The sequence below is a fragment of the Humulus lupulus genome, chromosome 5 (genome assembly GCF_963169125.1).
Source record: "Humulus lupulus chromosome 5, drHumLupu1.1, whole genome shotgun sequence".
NCBI lineage: Eukaryota > Viridiplantae > Streptophyta > Magnoliopsida > Rosales > Cannabaceae > Humulus > Humulus lupulus.
The window spans coordinates 136404214-136417830 of record NC_084797.1 but is presented as its reverse complement, the minus strand read 5'-3'; positions in this window follow the sequence as shown (position 1 = coordinate 136417830).

The following is a 13617-nucleotide window of genomic DNA, read 5'->3' as shown; positions in this document are numbered from 1 at the left end:
ATCCTATATGACTTAATTCTCAGGCTCAAAACTCGTTGTTGTTCCAAAGTTAACCATATTGAGGGAGGGCTGGGATTAGTAAAATCGTTCCCACTACTATGGCCCCCTAACTCTCAATATAGAACTTGGTCCATTGATTTGTATCCACCCTCACCGAACTTGGTCATTATTTATTAAATTTATTATTTATTATGATTGTAAAAAAAATCTAACTCATACATCTCAACAAAAATAACAATGATATTTATTTGGAAAAAAGGTTTTCACTATGTACAATCATAATTGCAAATATAATAAATAAAATAAATAATTAAATAAACTAATATAAAAATCAGGATCTTCTATATCTGACCCTTCATCTAACATATAATCATCTATCTCCTCATAATCATCATTGTCTTGAGCCTCAAAATTTCCGTGAGGAAGATTTGTAAAGATTCTATGTTTTTGCTCATTTGTGAATTGGAATTCCATCTTAGAGGTGAACCTAAGTATGTGAAAATAATATCTCATAGCTACCGATAATTCATCTTCATCATCTCTAGTCTCCCATATTTCTTCTTAAGCTAAAATTATAGTAGGATAATCTTTAAAAAGTGTAATCACTAAAACATATTGTTCCGTAGCTCTCATCATAATTTTCTTAGTTGTTTAGAGGTGAACTATCTCCCTGTGAAATAAGAGTAATCTCCGAGTTATTCTTTCTAGCACTCCTACTGTATTTCTTGGCTCTCTAATTATTTTCAAGGCCTTAATGGCTCAGATATCCTCATAGGTCAAGGCTCCATCCATTCTTAACTGAAAACATAAGGCTAAAACGTTATCTAAACACATAAACATAATAACTATAACATAAACACTTACATTGGCGGTTAGATTCGAAGCTTGAGCGTGTGTATCAAAGAGAACTTCATGCAATTGAACCATTGCTCTGATACCAAATGTATTGACCCAACTATTTCTAAGACCTTGGACCATTAAAACTACTAGACATAGCTACTACTGTTGGAGAAAACATACAAAAGAAATAATCATAACTTTATTAAAACTCCAAAATAAATATTGTGCAAATTACAAAATAAGATATAAAATATGGTATGGGTACCAATTGTTTAATAAAACATAAAAACATAAACATTAATTCAATTGTTTAAAAACTAAATGCAAATTATAAAAAAAAAAAACATAATTCAAAAGATTATATAACGTCATCCTCGATCGACACGCAGTCCACTCAGTCCATTCATCCTTAACACACAAGTCAAGCTACCAAGAATCCTTCCGCCTTCCATATTTATTTTCTTGCATCACACTAAAAAATAAAGGAGTGAGCCTAATGCCCAACAAGGAAAATCTTTTAAAACATACATCATAAGACTATAACATATACTATAAACATATGGTTATCAAAAACATATATCATATAAGACTACAACGGCCATCCTACTTCTTGGGGCTTGTTAACTAAGAAAGTCATATGTCCATAAATATGTGGGGCTTGCTCTCTAAGTGAGTCATTTGCCCATAAATTATTGGCGCTTGCTAGCTAAACAAGTCATATGCCCAAGGACTATAAAACATACTATACATATACATATCATAACATAACATATCATAACATATTATAACATATAAGAACATAAAATCTATCATATTTTCCTTACCAAAAGTCAGGATATTTGGGAACAAGAACAAGATTAGAACACTCCTATAAACCAACAGTAAAATGGTGAGAATCTCTAAAGAATAAAGATGAAAAGAACACTAAACAATCCAAGAAGAAACTTACCAAGAAGAACCTTAAGTTTCAAGAACTTAAATACTTAATCAAGAATCAATGACAAGAATTAGGATCTGAATAAAAGAAACTAAAGAAAACTATAGAATCATAAAGAACTGGACTTAAGGAATAGGAATACCTTGAATGACCTTACTGACTGGTCTAAACCTCAATGCCAAAATCACACTATTTCTCACTTCCCAAGTGTTTATAAAAGCTTAGAATGATAAAGCTTTAGCCCAAAACTCAAGTGTATCTCTCTATAGTAACACTAGCACCTTGGAGGCTCTGATCAAATGCTTGAAGAATGATGAAAATGGCTGAGCACTAGGTCCTATTTATAGAGTTCAAGGAGTGAAACAAACCCCTTTAATTTTGAATAAATAAATGATTATAAAATGAAAAATATTTGAATTTTCGTTCAAGAGACGCCTAGAACTTGGTCAAAATCGTTCAAAGGCATGTCTAAGTGGTTAAGGCTAATTTTTAAATCAAAAACCAAACTTTTCAAAAATCATCACTAAGGGCGATATATCGCCCCCCTATAGGCAATATATCGGCTCTACCATAATCCCAAGCCCCTGTTCGTACGTTCGTGCAAAGTCAACATGTTTTCTGTATCTTCCGTAGGCGATATATCGACCCTTATGTTGCGATATATTAGCATACGTTGATATATTAAACACATATTTGCACTTTTTCAACATAATTTGAATTGGATAAACAGCTTTGACTGAGTCATAATACGATCCTAAGAACTGTTGGAAGGTTCAAGAGCTTCTAGATCTTTCTTTTATTATAACTATCCATCAAAAATACTTAATTCCTTAAAAATTATAATTATGACAAGTGTCACACTCTTATTAGCTCTATCTAAATCATAGGTTATAATTAATATATATCTATGACCAGCAATATTAATCAAACCTTATGTTATAATTAATATTCTTAAACTATAGGTTAAACTTATAAAATCCACAACTATTGCTATGATTTTCCAACTAAGTCCCGTCTTGAACAAAAATCCACGATAACTAACATACTACTAACTAATACTAACTACTACTACTACTACTACTACTACAACTACTACTACTATCTAGGTAGGCTAAGTAAACATTCTGGGACACTACATGTATTTTGGTTATTAGACATTAATTGGGTTTTTGGGTAATAAAAATGAATAAATAATTGGAGATATATTTGAAGTTAGTGAGTTTATGAGGGGAGATTGGGAAATTTGACATTTTTCCCTTAGGGACATTTTTTGTACCCCGAGCCTCGGGGTTAGCTTAAGTCATTTACGCCTAAGAAAACGAAAAAGAAACACTTAGAAGCTTCCACTAAATCGACTCTCTCTCCTTCTCTTTCACTTTTGTGCTCTCAAAGCTTTCCCAAGCAAACCATTGAGGAACTAAGGAATTTTTGGGCTAGAAATCAGAGAATTAAAGCTTAAACTTGGGGGGTTAATTATGTTGTAGTTTGCGGGATTAATCATCAGTGGATGTAAGCTCTTGTAACGTCCTCCTAATCCATGACCGTTAAACTGTGTACTTAAAATTGTTTCAGACCTACTAATCAAGTCATTTGGTTAGGGTTAAAAAATTTGGTCAAAGAACCATTGAATTTTATTCCAAAAGTGTTATATAACATGGGATCCCAAAATATTACAACCCAACTGTTAAAAAGGGTAAATACATATCAAAAGTTACATCAGCCCGCCTAAGCGGCAAAACAGGGCTATAACCCTAGTTCCTCTGAGATAACCTCGACTGTAATGGTCGAGCAGCCGCATATGTACACACTGCTACTGAAGCTCTCCAACTCATGGCTGGTCAAGGTTTCCCTTTCTCTTACCTGCACCACAAAGCACCCGTGAGTCGAGGCTCAGCAAGAAAACAGAACGTGTAACAACAGAGAATATAACTTTAAAATAACCATTCAACAATAATCAATAACATTAATTCATAGCCAACGTCTTTTAAGTTCAATCACATGATCATTGGATCAATTTGGGGCTGCTTCCCTATTCATTTGGCTTATAAGCCACTTCTTGGGCCTATGCCCTAGCTACATGACCATAGAGTCACCTGGGGCCTTGCCCTTAGCTTTGTCTCACTAGCCATAGAGCTAGCCCAACCCCCATGGTTCACCATCAACCTTAGAGTCGATCAATGTAATAGTACATTGCTGGTTTAGGCCAATGCCTCTCGACCAGCGCAAAGCGCACTATTGCCGTCCTTGACTCATAAGTCAAGCTCTAATCTAGGATTACATATCTTACTTATAAGAAACATATGTGGATAGGCACATCTAGACAAATTAAGCACATATTCATGCTAATTATATAATCCCATTGAATAACCATTTTCATAATACTAACATATTCATATAATGGGGCCACATGCCCTAACAATAGAATTCATGTAACAAATATAAGCACTTAAGCATTTATCAACAAACATTTAGAATAATAGCCTAACGTAACCAATCCTGGGGCCCAAGCCCTAATCATATTAATATACAATAGACGAGTCAAGCCCTAATCACATACAACACGTTATGGCTGAAGTTTTCTTACCTTAGGTCCAAGCAAGCGCAAATAAGAACGACCCTCGAGCACAATCCAAGTTCTGAGCCCCTTGCGATACCCTAGGTCACAACAATAAAATAGGATTCTATTAATATCGAGCGATCAAAGGCTTTCGAACCATGTCCTAGCTGCTAGGGCCTCGAGTTCCACCAAATCGGGTTGTGAAGCAACCCCGAGCCCTAAGGAAAAAGTTCCATTTTGAAAACAAACTCCCAAGGCAAAACTGCCCAGGGGGACCGTGACTTGCCCTGCTGTGTTCCTCATCCTCCTCTCTGTCCAGAGGCATGGGCCACGACTTGACCTATCAAGTCACAACACGCCCCCTAGGCAGAGGCCTCCCAAGGCTCCTCGTTCAAGCTAAGTCGCGACTTGTCAAGAACAAGGTCGCGACTTGGCCCTTCGAACCCAGAAATTTCTCCATTTTCAGCAGCCAAATCCCAACCAATTTAATCCAAAATCATCCCAATAACATAATTCAACTTTCCCAATCACACTAACATATTCTCAGCAATAAAACCCATCAGAAAACTAGCTTCAAAACTCACTAAACCACCAATTAAATCTTTGAACTTTAAAGGCTCCAGAAAACTTAAAAACCAACCATGAAAACTCAGAATTTAAATGCTAGAAATCAAGTTCAAGGCTTACCTCTGATGAGATTGAATCCCTCAAGACTTAAGCTTCAACTCATGTGGTGCTAGCCAAAAATCTCCTTGGTTTCTAGCCCCAAATTCCTTAATCTCCAATGATATTAGCTTAGGAAAGCTTGAGAGAAAAACAAGTGAATAGAGAGAGGAAAATAGTTGGTTCTAGGCAGAACACTCTATGGGTTTCTAATTTTTGTCTTATCTAACTTAAGTGACTTAAGTTAATCCCAAGGCTCGGGGTACCAAAAACGTCCCCGAGAGAAAAATGGTAAATTTCCCCAACATTCCTTCCTAGACTCTCTAACTTCAAATATATCTCCAATTATTTATTTTCATAACCCGATAACCCAATTAAATGTCTGTTACCCAAAATACCCCTTGACTCGCCCCGAGTCGGGTATCGGGTCCTGTTGTGACTTTCCCGCTAACTTTCTCCCTAGGATCGCCTCGTGCCGAAAAGTTAAAATAAACCCACATGATAATGTGGTCTCTCACATATAACACATATATGCACGTAAATACACATTTATGCCCGCAATGAGCCAAATTAGCGAATCTCCCTTCTAATAAGAAGCAGGCCCACATGCATATTTAATATTCCTAAATATGCGCATTTAATCATATTATTACATAATTCACATGTTCACAATTAATATAGCAATTATACACGTAATTTCATATATTGCCATCCCGGCCCCCTAATCAAGGCCCTAAGCCTTATTAGGTAATTTTGGGACGTTACAGCTATAGACCATGTTTTTACCATTGAAATTATATGTTTCCATGGCAGTTTTAGTGTGTTCTTGAACCATCTAGCTTATGAATTGAATTGGTAAATTAATGAGTTTTAGGACTGAATTTTTATTTGTTTTTGTTGTAGGGAACATGTTAGAACTATTGCGGTAATTGAATTATAGATTTAGAGTGAATTTGGGTTAGTATGGAGTGGATTTGGCTACTGAAAATGGATGAATTCTTGGGTTCAAGAGTCCAAGTCACGACTGTGTTCTTGTGAGGTCGCGACTTAGTTTGAGGGGGGTGCGTCGTGACCCGTTAGGGAAAGTCGGGGCAGGCCGCGACCTGGCTTGGGGAGTTTGTTTTAAAAGGGAACCTTTTTCTTAGGGCTCGGGATCGATTCATCTACCTGGTTTAGTGGAAGTCGAGGCCCCGGAGGCTAGGACTCTGTTCGGAACCCTTTATTCGATCGTTGTTGATGGAATTTGTGACTAGGTTACCGCTATGGGCTCAGAACTGGGATCGTGCTCGTGGATCGTTCTTATTTACGCTTACTTGGGCCCGAGGTAAGAAAACTACACCCAATACGTGTTATATGTGATTAGGGCTTGGCTCGATTGTTTTCAATTATCATGATTAGGGCTTGGGCGCCAAGAAATTTATATTTAAGCTAATGCTTCATATGTTGGTTGATATCTGCTTAAGTGCTTTATTATTATTGCATGCATTCCGTGGTTAGGGCATGAGGCCCCGTTAGCTAAGTATGACTAGTATCGCAAGAATGGTTATTCGATGGTGTTATGTGATTAACATGCATACATGTTTATTCTGTTGGGATATGCATATCCATATTTGTTTCTGTAGGCTTGACTCATTAGTCAACGACGACAATAGCGCTGGTCGAAAGGCTTAGGCCTGAACCAGCAACGTATTATTATTTTGGCCAACCCTATGGTCGATGAAACATTAAAGCGCTAGGTATGCTGGACTAGCTCTATGACAAGTTATTCAAGGCTAAGGGCAAAGGCCCTAGGTGACTTTATGGTCACGTAGCTTGGGCATAGGGCCCCGGGATTGACTCTATGGTCAATTGTTTAAGGTAGTGTCCCCAAATTGGTCCAATGACCACTTGTTTGTAACTGAATGACTTTATGTGTAGGTTAATACTGCTGAACGTGCTAGATAAGTATTTGGAAGTTTATATTGTCAGTTTATGCACTTGTTGAGTTTTCTTGTTGAGCCTGGCTCACTGGTGCTTTGTGGTGCATATAAGGGAAAGGGAGAGCTTCACCAGCCATGAGTTGGAGAACTCTGGTGGCGGTACGTACATATGCGGCTGCTTGACCACCACAGCCGGGTACATCTTAGAGGAACTAGGGTTATAGCCTTGTTTTTGCCGCTTAGGCTGACTGAATGTTATTTTGATGAATATTCATCTTTTTAAAGGTTGTTGTAATGTTTTGGGATCCCATGTTTGTACAAAACTTTTTATATAAAAATCAAAGGTTCTTTTGACTAAAAATTTTAACCCTAACCCCTGACATTAACCTTAGTTACACATTTTAAACCAAATGACTTGGTTAGCAAGTCTGACATAATTTTAAAGTACACAGTGTAATGGTCCTGGATTAGGAGGACGTTACATACTTATCTTATCTACTGTCAATATCGGTCCTGTCCGATGTAACAAATACATCTGATCTTATCTACTTTGGTAATGTTCTGGAAAGAACATAACACTACAATGTGTAAGTAGATCATATCGTAGATTGACAAGTCAGTGTAAATCCTGTGCACTGACTAATCTTAGGACTAACTTATATTTGAACATATAATCATATTTATATTCCACTGTGATTACGTCACTATAAATACGATTAGCTATATGCTCTAGATTTCATAGAAGTTTATATTAAACAAATAATCATGAAAGTAAAACCGTGAGCAAAGTAATTGACCAAGTAAAAAAATGATTTATATTCTTTTATTTATAATAAATGAGATTACAAAGAAATTGGGTTTTAATTAGGGCATAAAAGCCCAACAAACTCCCACTTGCACTAATTGAAACTAATGCCTTAATTCTACTAAACTCATTTCTTTGATATGCTTATCAAATGTAGCTTCTAGTAGTGTCTTTGTGAACGGATCCGCAAGAATGTCTTCAGATGCAATCTTCATAACTTATACAGGATCTTTTTTTATTTTCATGTAGATATAATATTAAATAAGTTAATATGAAACAACCGAGAACATGTTTCTAAAATTGAATTCAAAGAGAAATAATGATAAGAATACTTACATTATACATAGCGGAATGAATGAGTCCTTCCTTTAGTTTCTCTAACCCTTGTATCCTTTCAGTTGCAGAGTATTATCAAGAAAATGAACCGATCTTTAATTTTCTTCACAGTATCCTTAGAATCACCTAGACTAGGGTGGGCAATACTCAACACATGAGATAGATACAGAGAGAAGAAGACAAAAGAACAAGAAGGCTTTGAAAATGACTTATGTTTAGAGAGAGAAACTATCAGAAAACTAGTGATTAAACTTGTGTTTTTAACTTATGTTTTGACTTCTCTCTTAACATTCCTTTTTTAGACTCAATTAGGTCATTTATTTAATTAAAAATCAATAAAATAATAGCCAATTAGCAGCCCTAGGTAAAAAATTATCATGGGCTTTAGCCTGTGAAATTTCCCATTTAATTATAAGCCCATTCGACTTAAAATCAAGGCTTGCATTATTTTCTATTGATTTAATTAATTAAATAATTATTTAAATCATTTATCAAATTAATTGTTTATAATTTGAACCTTGATTTAAACTTATTTATTAATTTAGATACCAATTTATCTTAATTAATAAATTTGCCATAATTTCTCTTTTCTTCTCAAAATTGCATAACTCTGTGAAACTATCCAATATTGACGTGGTCAACTTTGATAATTCTAATTGATAATTAAATCAATTAATTGAGACTATCTAGATGATTTTATCCAAGGTACAGTGGGGACCATGGGCCTATGAAATCAAGCTCCAATAAGTTATCATAAATTTAACAAATAAATTTACTAACATATTAATTCTTCGTGACTCCAATAAAGACTCGAAATTGCACTCTTGAATTCAAAGAACACTCTATAGAAAATATAAATATGCTACTAATTATCCATTGATACAACCATAATTGTTGCTCAATCCTCTATAGACGGTCTACAATGAGATGGAACTAAAATACTGTTTTACCTCTCATTGTATTTTATCCTTAAAACACTTAGTTCCTTGTAAATGATATTTTAGTAAACTAATGTTAATTACTGAAATGAGATCTCTATCATTTAACACCTTGAACCAAACTAAAAGAAAATCATTGTTTCACTTCTTCTTCAGAAGCTATAGATGTTCATATCTATGATTAACACTCCCACTCAATTATACTACTGAGTTCCCAAGATGTAAGTATGGGCTAGTCCTTAGGGTAAACTGGTAACGAACAAGTCAAAGTACTCAAATAATTCAATTAGTTAGAATACTAACCACTCCGAATTGAATTGACCTATGGTCAACTATATGATATGACTAGATAAGATTATAATGGTATGTTTACTTATCCTATCTACTGTCAATATCGGTCCTTTCCGATGTAACAAATATATCTGATCTTATCTACTTGGTAATGTTCTGGAAAGAACATAACACTACGATGTGTAAGTATATCATATCGTAGATTGACAAGTCAGTGTAAATCCTGTGCAATGACTAATCTTAGGACTAACTTATATTTGAACTTATAATCATATTTATATTCCACTGTGATTACGTCACTATAAATATGATTATCTATATGCTCGGGATTTAATAGAAGTTTATATTAAACAAATAATCATGAAAATAAAACATGTGAGCAAAGTGATTGACCAAGTCAAATAATCATAATTTCTATTAGGACATAAAACCCCATCGGGCTCATGGCCTACTTTAGGTACGTATGCTAGTTTCCTTACCTCGGGTTTGATGCAAGAATCAGAGTGACCTCGAGTGTTATCCTCTCACAAGCCCTTTAGAAACCCTAGTCACAACATTAAGGTGTAGGTTTAGTCTCCCTTAAACCGCAACTCATCATAATTTCTCTATGAACTTTACTAGGCTCCAAATGCACTTTAAACATGCCCCATAATTTCCTAGGAACATTAGCTTATGATCCCCCAAGGTTACCCATCAAAAACCAATGAAACCAACCCTAAAACCGTTGGTATCAAATATAATAAAACAGGATGTGCAGCGAAATGGATCTTTTTTAAATAAAAAATATTAATACCAGCCAGGATCATACTTATATAAATATATTAAATCAAACACAAATAGATTAGATATTACATTTTGTAGCCTATCAAGAGTCCACAAATCTATTTGTATAAATAAATGATCTTCCTATTCTTATTCTGAAAGCTCATACCTTGATTTTTCAGATCAATCCTCAAACACACAAGGACATGTGTGGGCACGTAGGATTCAAAAAGGTTGATTTAGAACTCTCTAGATGTACTTAACACATGAGATCTAGAGGGGTTTGATAAGAGATAGGATGTTGTGAATGGATTTTCAGGTTTAGAAAAATCTATTTTTTTCATTTTCTTAGAGAGAATCTGACAGTCAAACAACTTTGATCGCTTAAAAATCTTCTTCTTGAAAGTATCACTCTTTCAGTTTTATAAAGATAATTAACTTAATTAATTAATCTTTAATTTAGTTAAAATAAAATTGATCAGTAATAGCCTATTAAATTATTTACTTTAAATCATATTTAAAAGGAATAATTAAATATATAATAAAATAAACAAATAAATTTGAAATTCAAAATTCAAAATCCAAGGGATATTTCTATCCTTGATTGGCGACACACAGTCACTGTACAGTGAGTGTGTCATGTGCCACTATTAGGATTATTCCTAATTTTCTCTTCTGTTTGATTAATTAATATTTAAGATAATATATTTATCCTAAAATAAATATTAGTCAATTGAAAATTAACTTTATCTTAAAATATCAGTTTTAAATAAATAAATAATTATCTTATTATAAATAAGATAATTATTAATCTCTTTCTATATTAATCCAAACATGATTAATATTTATTTTAACATGTAGTTTTTCAAAATAAAAACTATATAGTTAAATAATTAATCAGTTACCCATAACTATCATATAATTATTTTCTTGCCCTGAAAAATTAATTCCTTTGCAATTTAGCCCTTCTCTCTACAAATATTTCTTTTGACATCCTTACTCTTGTTAGTGTAGGACAGAGGTGATCTAGAGACCATAGACCTATAATACGAAGGTCCAATAAACCAAATTATTAATTAAACTATTTAATATAATAATCTTAATTATTAATTGCATGATTACTCCAATATAAATATGGAATAGCACTCTAAGTATTTATAAATTTATATTTACAGAGTTTTCTTTTGTACTCCATTGATATAATTAGTAAATGTAGTTTTGCCCCCCATTTATTGGTTCGCTTATAATTAGAGTTGGTCAAGATTGCAGTTTTACCCTTCTAATTACCTCTTGATCCTTAAGCACCATTAATTCACTAGCGAATAATTAATCTATAATCAAGTTATAGATACGAGCTCAAAAACTATTAGGTTTGGGTTCCTCAGAGTTAACTACTACTCCACTGTTGTCACAATACATGATTAGTGTCTTATACTCCACTGTTGTCACAGTACATGATTAGTGTCTTATCCATATTTGGAATTACTTCTAGATCAGTATAGAACTTCCTTAGCCAAACCACCTTCTTAGCTGTTTCACAAGCTACTGTATAATCAGCTTCCATAATTGAATGGGCAATACTAGATTGTTTAATAATGGAGTGTTAACTCTTGGTGGAGGAGCTGTAGTCTAGAGAAATATTAAACAATCCAATATTGCAGATTATAGATTCAACCTTGACTAGAGGGATACTTTTGGACCTTAAGTCCTCATTTCCCTTTTCTAGAACGTGTACTGGTTGTTCATCATAACTGAAGTCCTGCCTCAATTTTAAGAAGTCATAGTTCAGCACGTGAGATGGATCTGACACATATTTCCTTAGCATCAAAAAATAGAACACATTATGCATCTCGTCTAATGCCGGTGGTAGTGCTAATTTGTAGGCCACCTGTCCAGAATCTCAAATGGACCTATGTATCATGGACTCGGCTAATCCTTCTTTCCGAAATGTATAACACCCTTCATAGGAGATACTTTCAAAAACACCTGATCACCTACTGCAAACTCAATATCCCTCTGCTTGGGATTTGTATTGATCTTTTGTCGACTTTGAGCAGTTATCATTCGCTTTCTGATCTTTTCTATCTCTTCACTAGCCTCTCTTACTACTTCTGCACCTAAATACCACCTTTCACCAACCTCATCCCAGTGTAAAGGTGATCTACATTTCCATCCGCACAACATCTCATAGGGTGTCATCCCTATAGTAGACTGGAAACTATTACTGTAAGAGAACTCTATCAGTGGTAGATATTTACTCCTAGAACCTGTGAAGTTCAAAGAGCAGGCTCTCAACATATCTTCTAGAATCTGCTTCGTGTGTTCTGACTGTCCATCTGTCTGGGGATGAAATGCCATACTCAACTTAAGATGTGTACCCATTTCTCATTGCATACTTTCCCAAAACTTTGACGTAAAAACAGAGCCTCTATATTACCCTATTGTCTTGGGTACCCTATGTAGTCTCACTATCTCTCAAACATATATCTCCACATAATGCTCAGTTGTGTATGTGTTTCGTACTGGTAGAAAATGTGCTGACTTGGTGAGTCTATCAATTACCACTCAAACTGAATTGTACTTCTTTGTTGTTTTGGGAAACCCCCTACAAAATCCATAGCTATCATCCAATTTCCATTCAGAAATTTCTAATGGTTGTAGTGGTCTAGCAGGTCTTTGATATTCTTCTTTCACTTGCTGACAAGTGAGGCACTTGGCTACATATTCTACTACATCTTTCTTCATTCCTCACCACCAGTACATGGTTTTCAAATCATTATACTTCTTAGTAGACCTTGGGTGTACGAATAGGGCGTAGTATGTGCCTCCTTCATTATACACCACTTAATATTGTCATCATTTGGTACACGCACATGCTTTATAACAAAGCAAGCCCCCTTTGACATTGAGAACTCCCCATCCATGTTATCTTGTAGCAAAGCCTTCTATTTGAGCAAAGCATCATCTTCACCTTGTTTTCTTTTAATCTGCTCCAATAGAGTTGACTGCAACGTGAGATTCTCCAAACTCCCTGTCACCAATTTGATTCCAACTTGTACAATATCCTGCTGTAATGGTCATTCTATACCTTTTAAGTTAGATAGGTTTCCATAACTTCATCTACTTAAAGTGTCTGCCACAACATTGGCTTTACCCGGGTGATATAAAATCTCGCAATCGTAATCCTTCACAAGTTCCAGCCATCTCCTCTGCCTCATATGCAATTCTTTCTGGGTGAAGAAGTACTTCATGCTCTTGTGGTCTGCGTGGATTTTACACTTCTCTCCATACGGATAGTGCCTCCAAATCTTTAATGCGAAAAGCACCGCTACTAACTCAAGATCATGAGTGGGGACCTCTGCTCGTACTCATTCAATTGTCTTGAGGCATAGGCTACTACCTTTTCATTTCGCATTAACACGCACCCGAAACCTTGTTTGAATGCATCATAATATACCAAAAACTTATCCTTATTGGTGGGTACACATAGCACTGGCGCAGATATTAACTTATCCTTCAATGTTTGGAAACTATCCTCACATGTGTCATTCCAAACAAACTTTTGTTGC